Source organism: Bubalus kerabau, chromosome 5 (genome assembly GCF_029407905.1).
Source record: "Bubalus kerabau isolate K-KA32 ecotype Philippines breed swamp buffalo chromosome 5, PCC_UOA_SB_1v2, whole genome shotgun sequence".
Lineage (NCBI taxonomy): Eukaryota > Metazoa > Chordata > Mammalia > Artiodactyla > Bovidae > Bubalus > Bubalus kerabau.
In genome coordinates this window covers 54,577,871-54,590,091 of record NC_073628.1, presented here as the reverse complement: position 1 = coordinate 54,590,091, position 12,221 = coordinate 54,577,871, and the positions used below count along the sequence as shown (strand labels likewise).

General features: G+C 37.1%; 1 non-coding gene and 1 pseudogene across 1 annotated transcript; one reads left to right on the top strand and one right to left on the bottom strand.

Moving 5' to 3' along the window:
* Window positions 1–5,895: 5,895 nt before the first annotated feature.
* TRNAR-UCU (transfer RNA arginine (anticodon UCU)) lies at window positions 5,896–5,968 on the bottom strand. Its single transcript has one exon. It is a non-coding gene; the product is annotated as a tRNA-Arg (tRNA).
* A 1,321-nt stretch (window positions 5,969–7,289) lies between these two features.
* LOC129653871 (olfactory receptor 10AG1-like) lies at window positions 7,290–8,536 on the top strand (annotated as a pseudogene).
* The last annotated feature ends 3,685 nt before the right edge of the window (window positions 8,537–12,221 follow it).

The window sequence follows — 12,221 nt, the reverse complement described above, 5'->3', positions numbered from 1 at the left end:
CTCTAACTCCCTCTGGATGAGGACAAAGACAGTTATATTTGTAGTCTGATCTTGTAGTATTTGTTTAATCAGAAAAGTATAACATCAATGATTTTTCTTTTAATGCCCTAAAATGTTAGATTCCTTTTCAAGAGGACTTTCCTTTTGGCTCAGATGGTAAAGAGTCTGCCTGCCTGCAGTGCAGGAGACCTGGGTTTGACCCCTGGGTCAGGTAGATGCCCTTGAGAAGGGAATGGCTACCGACGACGCCAATATTCTTGTCAGAAAATTCTATGGACAGAGGAGCCTGGCAGGCTACAGTCCATGAGAACAAAGAGTTGGACACAACTGAGCAACTAATACTTTTCAAAGTAGTGTTTCTTCAGAAATAATACTGTATTTCATTGATTGTAGTATGCAAACACTTTTAAAACATTTAAAAATAAGCCAATTACTGCCTTCTTCAGTAAGTTTTCCTACATTTAGAATTTTCTTCAAAACTGCCTCAACTATTTTAATAACTTGTTACATCAAAACTAACAATACATTTCAAAATTCTTTTAGTCATTTATCTCACTAATTTTCTAACAGAATAATGAAGATGTTGTCTGAAATATAGTCTAACTTGTCAAATTTAATATGTTATCTTAATAGCCTGTAAATATTCAGGTTTATAAACTTTGATATTTAAGATGTGATTAACTAAGAGAATCAATCTAAAATGTAAAGAACACTTTTGATGTAAAAATTCATGCTTATGTTCCTGGATTGGAATGAAGTTATTTTCCTTCTTTGATATGGAGTATTTTAAATGTTGTTCTATTGATATTCAACTTTAAATAATTTGAATGTTAGGTGTTGCAAATGTCTTTCTAAATCATTTTTTCCCTCCAAAGCAAATAGTGCTTTTTAAGTAGAAATAGATTTCTTTTGGCCTTGGGAATTAGTTCTCTCCTGTATCAATGTGCTCTTGCCTGGAGAATCCCAGGGACAGGGGAGCCTGGTGGGCTGCCCTCTCTGGGGTCACACAGAGTTGGACACAACTGAAGCGACTTAGCAGCAGCAGCGTATCAATGTAAAATTGAACCAGCTCATTGTACTAGCCATTTAAATATTTTGGAAAGCAACCAAAAATGCCCCTGGCCATAGCATTCCTTTTCAGTGATGTCTTACTCTATTCTGTAGTGCTTTAAATAACAAGGCAACTGACTCCAGGATTCTTGCCTGGAGAATCCCATGGACAGAGGAACCTGGTGGCCTACAATCCATTGGGTCACAAAGAGTCAGAATGACTGAGGCTACTTAGTACACAAGCACATAAATATCCTAGGGGAATTAGGACATCTAATGTTGATGGAGCAATGGAATCTAAGACATTTAAAAAATTTCCCAACACAAATATGACTGATTTTTGACAAAGGTTCAAAATCATTCAATTTATTTAAGAAAAAATATATTGTCTTAAAAAAGTTATTAAAGCATTGCACATGCAAATCCAAAGAAACAAACAACAACAAACCCTGAACTTCTATGTAAACCATAAAACCTTATTTAAAAATTAACTCAAAATTGATCAAATGAGGGAGAGAAATGGTGATGCCATCCACCCATTTCATCTTCTGTTGCTCCCTTTCCCTCTTGCCCTCAGTCTTTTGCAAACAGGCACACATGCACACACAAACACACAGAGATGCGTTTCCAGAAACTGGATGTGTGATTCCGGGGGCTGTGTGTGCGTGTGTGTGTGCTCAGGTGCTTCAGTCGTGTCTGATTCTTTGTGATCCTCAGGCTGCCCTAATTGGTTTGCTGTAGTTTCTCATTAAATTTGACAATATTTTAAAAGTAATATATATTAACAGATACAGACATAGATGAGATATCTAGATACAGATACAGATTATAAATATCCTGTGGCTTCCCAGGTGGCGCTAGTGGTAAAGAATCCGTCTGCCAATACAGGAGACCTAGAAAATCCAGGTTCAATCCCTGGGTCAGAAAGATCCGCTGATAGTTTGTGAGTTTTGAAGAATCAGTCCATTTCATCTTATTGGCAATTGTATAGACACAGAGTTAGTAAAAGCATCTTTATTAATCCTTTAATAATATCTATAGATTTCAATGTGCCAACTCTCATTCTTTGTGTTTAATACATGTGATATGTCTTTTTTCATTGTCTATTTTTTAAAAGTCATATCTACTTTATAAAATTTGCAAAGTATCAGCTTTTTACTTGATTGCCTTTCTCTATTTTTTTTTTTCTTTAGTTTTGGTGATTTCTACTCTCTTTGTTTTTTCTTCCTTCTGTTTGATTAGATTTATTTCACTATGACTTTTAGAATTTATTGTGGTGAAAATTTAATTTATTGACTTAAGATGTTATTTTAATGTTCTAAATGTTCAGTACTATAATATTTTGGTTGAGTACTGCTTTGGCTGCATCTCATAGATTGCGATATGTGATATTTATATTAAGTAAAAATGTAGATCAATAAGAGGAAGACCTCCAGATACTTGAAAAGTTACATAACATATAACTCTTCAATAGTGATAGCTTTCAATGCATGGACAAAATATTTCTAAAATGTATTGTGCTAACTCTCTTTCCATTATTCTTTATACAAGTCTGTTTATTCCTGCTTACATGTGTGCATGCTTAGTCATCTCTGAGACACTTTGGACTGTAGCCCACAGGGCTCCTGCTTCCAGCTTGTACACCTGAAAAGGAATAAGTGTGTATTCCCCTTCCCCTCCCCTTTCTGTAGTCTAGGAGATGGTGAGGTCTACCTGGTTAGTGTGAATGTGGAGATGGAAAATTCATGTTGAACATGACCTAATTGTCCCAAGTCTTCTAAGATTTCTTACTTTTGAATTGTTAATGACAAAGACAATTCTCTTCAAGACATTATTCATTTAAATTTTTTTTAGAACATCTTTATTTTTATTTTATAGCATCAGTAATATGTAATCATAAATTTCTGATTTTACAATACTTCCATTTCTTAATAATCACAAAATACAGGAAAAGAGGTAGAAAATCTTAAGGAATACTGATGGCTGAATGGCATCACTGACTCGATGGACGTGAGTCTGAGTGAACTCTGGGAGTTGGTGATGGACAGGGAGGCCTGGCGTGCTGCGATTCATGGGGTCGCAAAGAGTCAGACACGACTGAGCGACTGATCTGATCTGATCTGATGTACATTTAGCATCAGCAAAAAAGGCATTCTTTTCAGAAGAATTAAAAATAGATCCTTTCTTCTTACTGTTAATTAATTTATAAAACCCTGATTCAGATAATCTTTTTACTTTTCTGATTCTCATCATTATATTATCAAGTGAGAAATTACAGAGTACTGTGTAATATGCATGTGTGCGCTCAGTCGCTTCACTCTTCTGACTCTTTGGGAACCTATGCACTGTAGCCCACCAGGCTCCTCTGTGCATGGCATTCTCCAGGCAAGAGTACTGGAGTGGGTTGCCATGCCCTCCTCCAGGAGATCTTTCTGCTCCAGGGATCGAACCCATGTCTCTCATCTCTTACATTCCAGGCAGATTCTTTACCACTGAGCCAAAGGAAATGTCTTGTAATATATTTGGCCAATATATCGAAGATTACAACCTCATTATCATTATCATCAGTCATTTAAGTATTAAGATTTATTAAGTGATTAATACATAGTAAGCATATATTTAAGTAGTTTGCATGTAGTATTAAATCAGGGTATATCACAAGAACATTTTAAAAATTATTTAACTAAGTTGTACGATAGTAAAAGGAATTATTAAAATGTGTTCTCATCCAATACCAAGGGAATCGTTTGTTTGTTAAAATTAAATTCTATGGCAAATGAATGAGAAAATATTAAAGTAATATTGGCATGTTTTCCTTTTTATCCTAAAGGAACCAGACTTCTGAACTGCACTCACCAATTTTAGGTTTTCATTTCCTATTTCAAATTGATTTCATAAACTTTCTCTAAACAGTATTAAATGCATTATGATATAGCTGATTTACATATCATAATCCCTACATCAAAGAAAATTTTCATTTCAGTGGAAATACTGGAACAATAAACATGAATTATTTGAGCAAAAATAAAAGTGGCTCTATTTAGATGAATTATATATAGTGATTTTCTCTTTGAGTTGTATAAACAGAAGCATTGACAGTTTTCAGAAGTTAGATAAACCAACAAATATGTCACAAGATTTGAGGAAATCTCTGAACCTGAGATTGAGTTTAGAATATAAGTACAGTTTGTACAGAATTTGAATAATTATAATATTTCTTGCTTTAGAAATGGTTTTATACAGGCAATTCTATTTATTATTCATAAAGAGTTTCCATTTGACAAATAAAAAGTTGAGACAAAAAATATTTGAATAAATGTGGAACACTCCATTCTTGATATTAAGTTTTGCTTTCTTACTTTTTCTGGCTTTTCTTTGACATCTTAGTTTCAGTATGCTTTTCAAATGTACTATCCTACCCAAACAGCAAGGAATAATTTATAAAGGGGATTAAAAAATGAGAGAAAACCTTACATACATAAACAGCAGATACAATAAAAAGAATAAAGCAGATGGCAGTTTCTGCGGGAAATGGGTGGCTCAACAAATGTAGGTGCATGCTGCTTGCTAAAAATATTGATGATTCATTCAACAAGCAGTTTTAATCAGTATCCAAGTACTACACTCTACATTGATTTAAGTATGTGAATAAAATTTGGTAAAGGTGTTGGGACAAGGTATTGAAAAAAGGAGGGATTGCATAGACTCATATATAATGCATCCGTCAGCCACTAGCTTCTGACCATTTAAAAGACTCATTCATAGCATTTTTGCATTTCTAACAACCACATTTTTATTGAGAGAATTGTATAATAATGGAAAAATTTGAATACCTTTAGTACTGTAATGTGTAGTTTAAGATATTGTAGATGGTACATATATAAATATTATATGGCTTCCCTGATGGCTCGGATGATTAAGAATCTGCCTGCCATGCAGAAGACCTGGGTTTGACCCCTGGGTCGGGAAAATCCCCTGGAGAAGGGAATGGCAACACACCCCAGTATTCTTGCTCTTGTATGGACTATTGGTTCTGCCCCATGTTTGTCTACATTTTTGCAGCAGAAATCTTGACTTTTGTCCTCACTTAATACCCTTAGAATATGTAGTTAGTTGTGTATCTTATTTTCAGTGACTTGTTTTCTATTGGCTTTCAAATAAGTTAACACATAATATGAAAATACATGTATAACCTACTGAAAAAAATGAAGTAATTTACTACTTCTGCAAGAATGAGTAAAAAGAGTATAATTTCTAAATATACACACATGTTGCTGCTGCTGCTGCTGCTAAGTCACTTCAGTCATGTCCGACTCTGTGCAACCCCATAGACGGCAGCCCACCGGGCTCCCTGGGCCCTGGGATTCTCCAGGCAAGAACACTGGAGTGGGTTGCCATTTCCTTCTCCAAATATACACACATGCACGCCCCACAAAAAATATGCTTGATCTCTAACAGGAAAGAGAGGAAGGAGAGATTTACATTTTCAGTGGGAATCCATGTTTATACTTTGGAAGTGAAGTGAAGTGAAACTCTCGCAGTTGCGTCTGGCTCTTTGTGACCCCATGGACTATACAGTCCATGGAATTCTCCAGGCCAGAATACTGGAGTGGGTAGCCTTTCCCTTCTCCAGGGGATCTTCCCAACCTAGGGATCAAACCTAGGTCCCCCACATTGTGGGTAGATTTTTTACCAGCTGAGCCACAAGGGAAGCCCAAGGATACTGGAGTGGGTAGCCTATACCTTCTCCAGTGAATCTTCCCAACCCAGGGATCAACCGGGGTCTCCTGCATTGCAGGCAGATTCTTTATCAGCTGAGCTATCAGGGAAGCCTGAAATAACCTTCGCCCGAACAGGGACTTAAACCCTGGACCCTCAGACTAGAAGTCTGATGCTCTACTGACTGAGCTATCCGGGCTCTTATACCTTGGGGGAAATTCCAAAGAAGCAATCAAATTGATTCATCTTTAATGTATTCTAGAAGTTAATGAATCACATTTAGTGGAAGAAATGTACTATGCATTGCCCAAAAAGATCTACAGAAAAAACGAAAGAAGCTAGTAATATAGTTAATGCAAAAAAGGTGGGAAATCTCAACCTATCACATTCACATGCATGATTAACACAAACACATGCAAAAAAGGAAGAATGAAAAAGTTGAATGGGATCATCAGTAAAACAGCAATTGTTGAGGATGTGGGTAATTTAGGAAGATCTCACAGATGAGTTGTGGGTGGTGTCTCTTTCATGCAGTAAGTGAGTTAGAGGTGAACATTCTAGCCAGAACTGCTTTTGTAAACATAAACCTGGATGTACTTGCCTCTTTCGTCTTGAGTGTTCCTGGACCAAAAGAACAGCTTAAAATTCCTTTTCTCTCAACTGAGAAATCTGAATAGAACTTATCACTACTGATTTATGGACTTTACACTGAAATATACATGTTTGAAAACTAGTAACATCCCATAATATTATATAGTCAGCTCATCAATTTTATTTATAAGGAAAAAATGAAATATGTAGAATGTTAATGCCAAACAAGACTTTGGAAATACCACGGGAAAACCAACACTTTAAAAATTAACTATATTCATCCCTAAAACTATCTTAGGTCGCTTACAATATATTTCACCATACAATCAAATTAACTTTCAATTGACAATAATTAAACACAGAATTGAGAGGTGAAGAGAAAAACACAGGCTATAAGAGCAAAATCACTAATGTAAATGAATTTAACTCAAATTTTTGCATTTTTGAGCATTCAGATGAAGAAGTGAAGTGAAGTTGCTCAATCATGTCCGACTCTTTGCTACCCCATGGACTGTAGCCCACCAGGCTCCTCTGTCCATAGAATTCTCCAGGCAAGAGTACTGGAGTGGGTTGCCATTTCTTCCTCCAGGGGATATTCCCAACCCAGGGATTGAACCCAGGTCTCCCGTATTGTAGTCAGACACTTTACCATCTGAGCCACCAGGGAAGCCCAAATTATAATCACATATCTTTAGAAAAAGTGATAATTCATGGCAGAAAATAAAGATTAAATGGATAACTTTTCTTACTAATTGATTTCATAATGATGAAAAATGTAATTCACAACCTGTTAGACACCTAGCAATTATAGGTTTGTTTTCTAATGGAATTGGAAAAAATGAATGGTGTACCATCTTTTATATATATATAAGGAAACAAAAGCCAAAGAAAGTGGAATAACAGTACTTTTGATTGAATCATTCCCACAGATGAAATATGAAGGGATGGAAGCAGAAGACAACATATCCACAGTTATACAATTTGTACCCCTGGGGTTTTCTACCTTCCAAACCTCCAAGGGCTACTGTTTGGGGTGTTCTCCATTATTTACATCATTATCTTAACTGGAAATAGTCTCATAATAATACTAACTATGCTTGACCCAGCTCTGCAGAAACCCATGTATTTCTTCCTGGCAAACTTTTCCTCTTTGGAAATCTGTACGTGTCTGTCACTCTCCCTAGGATTCTGGTGAACCTTTGGACTCAGGACAGAAGAATATTTGTCCTGGACTGTGCCACCCAAATGTGCTTCTTCCTTATCCTCAGAGCCACTGAGTGCTTGCTCCGGGCAGTGATGGCCTGTGACCGCTGTGTGGCTGTCTGTGACCCTCTGCACTATCCCCTGGTCATGACCCCAAAGGTGTGCCTCCAGCTGGCTGTGGGCTCCTGGGTCAGTGGAATCCCAGTGCAGACAGGGCAAACGTGCCAGATCTCTCTGCATTTCTGTCATTCGAATGAGATTAACCACTTCTTCTGTGACATTCCCCCCATTCTGAAGCTGGCCTGTGGAGACACTTCTGCACATGAGCTGTCGGTCTATGCAGTAGCTCTGTTGTTTGCTGCCGTCCCTTTTTGTTGATCCTTGCCTCCTATAGCCAAATCATTTCCACTATTCTGAGGTTGCCAACAGCCAGAGGACAGGCTAAGGCCTTCTTCACGTGTTCTTCTCGCCTGTTGGTTGTGGTGTTATTCTTCAGATCTGCTGCCATTACCTACTCAAGACCAAAATCCAGTCATTCTGCAGGAACTGACAGACTCCTCTCTCTGTTCTACACCATAGTGACTCTGATGTTCAGTCCCATGATATACAGCCTTCGGAACAAGGATGTGATTACAGCGTTGAGAAAATTATTACTGAAAAAATAATGTGATGAGTTTAATTATAAATGTTTTATTTGTTTGCTAAACAGGTAACAGAGAAACATTTTCAGCTTCTATCTTCCCTCTTTAAGGAGTAAGCCACTTCTATTCTCAGATGCACTTATGAATACTTTAGAAAACTAATCCACAATTTACTGCGCTTGGATAAATACCAGATAAGTGAGTCATCAATCCTCCATGTCTAAGGAATAATCCTGCCTCATGAATTACATGGTAATTTACACATTAAAAAAGCTAAAACAAAATTGAATCTGGTAAGTTTTTTGGCTTAAATATACTAGAAAATATGTTTATTTATCTAAATAATTATCTCTATCTCTACACTTGCATTTGTTGGCATTCTTTGATTCTATAGCACAGAAAATGACTATAAGCAGTTGAAAATTGAATGTTTGAAGGAGGGATTGAATGAGTGAATGGGTAAATGAATATTGCTAGTGCCAACATCAGACTGCTAGCAAAAAAATCTAGATTTTTCAGAGAACCAATAATATTGGGAGCATATTTGCTTATTTACTATAAACTCACATGAAATTACTGCAATCATAAAACCAAAAGAATAGCATTCATAGACTTTGTTCTCTTCCTAAGTGCATGATAAAAGAGTACCTTCCTACTCATCTTAACTGGTTTATTTTGCACATATTTGCATGTTCTACTTAGCAAATTTGATCCAAAATAATTTGCTTTGCATTATTTCATCCTTTACATAGCTGCATTCTAACAGCTAAGTCTATGTCAATTTGAATTTTTAAAAGAAAATATATATAGGGTATAAAAGTGAAGAAAAGTTTTAGAAGTTATTTTCAGAATTACCCACAGTCCGTACAATTGCATTACATTAATGTGTCTGGACTCACCTCCCATGTCTTTATCCCCTCCTTTAGTGTTGAAAACTTCAAATCATTGACTGATATAATCAAGGAAAGTGAACATATCTCACTAGGATTATGAATGCCCATCTTTCCAATTCCATCCTCAAATCAGCAACATTAAGAGATGATTTGTTGTAGCTGTCCCTGAGAACTTCTGCTATAGGTCTTTTGACAATTATTCCATTCTGTAGTTTTAGTTTCAATTATAACCTAACTGTCTTTATCCTGGGATGTACTATCATATGGTGTATCAGAGAATAATTTATGGAAGTTAATGGTTCAATCAAATGAAGACCACATAAGCCAGTCATGCTATTTCATTTTGAGATTGTGATAGATATTCTCTCCAGGTGAGATGAACTAGAATCCCTGGAAACAAGTGCACTACATTAGTTGACAAAATGGACTTTATAGATATAATTAATATCATAAATCATTGAGATGAGGAGATTATTCAGGTAGAACCAATCTGATCACATAAGCCTTAGAAACAAGAAGAGAAAGAAAAGCAATATTCAAAACATGGGTTATCACAGATGGAACAGAGAAAAGGAGGGCTCATTTTGTCAGTGCTGGCTCCAAAGTCTGTTGGGACAAAGAGCAAGGACTGTCCTGATCTCTAGAAAGTGAGCATGGCATTTGACCAGTTGCCAGCAAGGAATCAGTCCTCTGTCCAACAACCTCAAGGAAGAAAATTCTGCCAATAATTTAATTGAACAAGAAAGATGGAATACTCACTAGAGCAAAAAAAAAAGAATGTGGCCCTACCAACAGTTTTGACCTATCATCTACAGACCTCCAAGATAATAAACTAAAACTGCAAGAGACAGCTAATACACAGAAGATAATGATGTCTTTCACAGAAAATAATATGAGATGGTGTAGACTTGCTCAGGATATACAAATTCAAAACTTCCATCTCATAACCAATTTAACTGTACTACAAGAAGAGACTTCCCTGGTGGCTCAGATGGTAAAGCGTCTGCCTACAATGCAGGAGACCCGGGTTCAATGCCAGGGTCAGGAAGATCTCCTGGAGAAGGAAGTGGTAACCCACTCCAGTATTCTTGCCTGGAAAATCCCATGAACAGAGAAGCCTGGTAGGCTATAGTCCTTGGGGTCGCAAAGAGTCGGACACAACTGAGCGACTTCACTTTTCTATGAGGATTTGAAATATTCAATTTCTCAGCCTCCTTTCCAGCTGAGTATGAAACAATGACTCTATTTTGGCTAATAACATGAAGATAGATGTCAACAAGTGTTTAGTCTTTTGTTTCCACTACTTTCATCCTTTGTGTTAGTCCCTCAGTCATGCCCAACTCTTTGTGACCCCATGGACTGCAGCCCCCTAGGCTCCTCTGTCCATGGGATTTTCCAGGCAAGGATACTGGAATGGGTTGCCATTTCCTTCTCCATCTTTCATCCTTGGAATGGTGCAGAAGTCATATCTAAGAATGGGAAAGCAGGAGAGCATAAGAAACCTGACACTCCAATGTCTTTATTTTTAAAGTATAAGACTAGTCAGACCACCCCACCAGAAGTGCTCTGTGAAGCAAACAAATGTGTTTTATTTCACAGGCTTAAATAAAATTCTAAAGGAGAGTATATCTGTATACATATTAATGTCTCACAATGTTTGGTGGTAGTAGATAGTACCTCTTTTGTGTCTGTTCATCTGGTGAAAAGCTGTATTGTGGCAGGAAATGTTTCTCAGGAATGTAGATTTTGGTGTTTTTTTATTTTTATTTTTTTAATTGGCAGATAATTGCTTTACAATGTTGTATTGGTTTCTGCCACACAACAGGGTGGATCAACCCTAAGGGTACATATGTCCCCTCTCTCTTGAACCTCCCTCCCATTCTCCACCCCATCCCACCTCTCTAGGTTGTCATAGAGTACTGGGCTGAGCTGTGTTATACAGCAACTTCCCATTAGACCTGCTTTGCACATGGTAATGTAAATGATTCAGTGCTACTCTCTCAATTTTCCCCACCCTCTCCTTCCCCTGCTGTGTTCACAAGTCTGTTCTCCATGTCTGTCTCTCTAATCCTACCCTGCAAATAGATTCATCAGTACTATTTTTCTAGATTCCATTTTATTTGCATTAATATACAATATTTGTTTTCCTCTTTCTGACTTCCTTCACTCTATATAGCACTTCACTCTAGATTCATCCACCTAATTAGAACTGACACAAATTCATTACTTTCTAAGAGCAATATTCCATTATATACATGTACCACACCTTCTTTATCCATTCATCTGTCAGTGTACATCTAGGTTGCTCCAATGTCCTGGCTATTGTCAATAGTGCTGCATATCTCTTTGAATTATGGTTTTCTCAGGGTCTATACCCAGGAGTGGGATTGCTGGGTCTTATGGAAGTTTTCATGGGGGATGATTTTGATCACTGCCTCCTTTACATTACAGGCCTCCATTTGTAGTTCTTTAGGCACTCTGTCTATCAGATCTAATCCCTTGAATTGATTTGTCACTTCCACTGTATAATCAATAATAAGGGATTTGATTTAGGTAGAGTGCCTGATGAACTATGGAATGAGCTTCGTGACACTGTACAGGAGACAGGGATCAAGACCATCCCCATGGAAAAGAAAGGCAAAAAAGCAAAAAAGCTGTCTGGGGAGGCCTTATAAACAGCTGTGAAAAGAAGAGAAGCAAAAAGCAAAGGAGAAAAGGAAAGATATAAGCATTTGAATGCAGAGTTCCAAAGAATAGCAAGAAGAGATAAGAAAGCCTTCCTCAGTGATCAATGCAAAGAAATAGAGGAAAACAACAGAATGGGAAAGACTAGAGATCTCTTCAAGAAAATTAGAGATACCAAGGGAACATTTCATGCAAAGATGGGCTCGATAAAAAACAGAAAAGGTATGGACCTAACAGAAACAGAAGATATTAAGAAGAGGTGGCAAGAATACACAGAAGAACTGTACAAAAAAGATCTTCACGATCCAGATAATCATGATGATGTGATCACTGACCTAGAGCCAGACATCTTGGAACGTGAAGTCAAGTGGGCCTTAGAAAGCATCACTACGAACAAAGCTAGTGGAGGTGATGGAATTCCAGTTGACCTATTTCAAAT